This window comes from Chenopodium album, chromosome 9 (assembly GCF_948465745.1).
Source record: "Chenopodium album chromosome 9, dcCheAlbu1.1, whole genome shotgun sequence".
Lineage (NCBI taxonomy): Eukaryota > Viridiplantae > Streptophyta > Magnoliopsida > Caryophyllales > Amaranthaceae > Chenopodium > Chenopodium album.
Genome location: NC_137842.1, coordinates 51,086,073 through 51,087,188, shown reverse-complemented (window position 1 = coordinate 51,087,188; position 1,116 = coordinate 51,086,073). Strand labels below are relative to the sequence as shown.

The window sequence follows — 1,116 nt, the reverse complement described above, 5'->3', positions numbered from 1 at the left end:
ATTATTCCAATTACCCCTAGCTTGATTTTGGCCACTTTGTTGACTATGGTTACCATAACTTTGGTTATGATCCCCATGTCCTCGGCCATGACTTTGACCATTATAACCATGGTTATTGTAGCTACCATGAATCCCTTGGACTCCATGATTTCTACAACCTCCACTTTGGTTATAATTATCATAGTTCACATAATTATGATAATTCCTATTTCCAACATTTCTTTGAACATCAATTCTAGGTTCACATTCATGATCATTAACATAATTTACATGCTCAACTTCAATTCCATCACATTCATCACAAGGAACATTGGGGCACATAGAAGCATCATGGTCATTCATTCCACATAAATCACAAGGCCAACGTTCTCTAATCATGCAACAAGAAGAAGAATTAGAGTTAGGGTAAGAAAGTGTACCTCTCCCCTTAATTTGGGAGGGAAGAATCGGAGCTTACAAAGGTGGCTTCTCAAGCTTTGCTTTAAGTGATACAACCACTTTCCCTAAATCCGCAATTAAAGTAGTCAAATCATTAATGGCATTGAGTTGTTCGATTGAGCAACCCTTGCTAGTTGGCTCTTTCTCCACATCTTGCCAATTCATAGAACGTCGCACCACTTCATCTATTGCATCCACCACTTCTTTTTCCGTTTTTTTCATTATTGGTCCTCCGGCTCCGGCATCTAAGCTTGCTCTTCCCTGAGAACTCAACCCACCATAGAAGATTTGTATAATTTGATAGGTAGGAATCCCATGGTGTGGATACTCTCTTTGATACTCCTTGTATCTCTCCCATGCTTCATAGAGACTCTCACTAGGCCCTTGCTAGAAATTTTGGATCAAAGTTCTTGATTCCGCCGTCTTCTTTTGTGGGAAAAAGCGAGATAAGAATGCCTTTGTAACCTCATCCCATGTTCTTAAGGATCTTGGTTTGACCTCTTTGTCCAACCACTCTAGAGCTCTTCCAATAAGAGAGAAGGGGAACAACTTGCGTCTTATGTACTCTTGAGCTACTCCGGTTAACACAATAGTATTGCAATACTTCTCAAAATCTTTGAGATGATTGGAGGATTTTCACTCTTTGTACCTCCATATTGCTTCCTCTCAACCAAAGTA

The 1,116-nt window shown here is 39.8% G+C and overlaps 1 non-coding gene across 1 annotated transcript; it reads left to right on the top strand.

Annotated features, from left to right (window-relative positions):
• The first annotated feature begins 748 nt into the window (after positions 1-748).
• On the top strand, positions 749-854 carry LOC145561020 (small nucleolar RNA R71). Its single transcript, XR_014093603.1, has one exon. It is a non-coding gene; the product is annotated as a small nucleolar RNA R71 (small nucleolar RNA).
• The last annotated feature ends 262 nt before the right edge of the window (positions 855-1,116 follow it).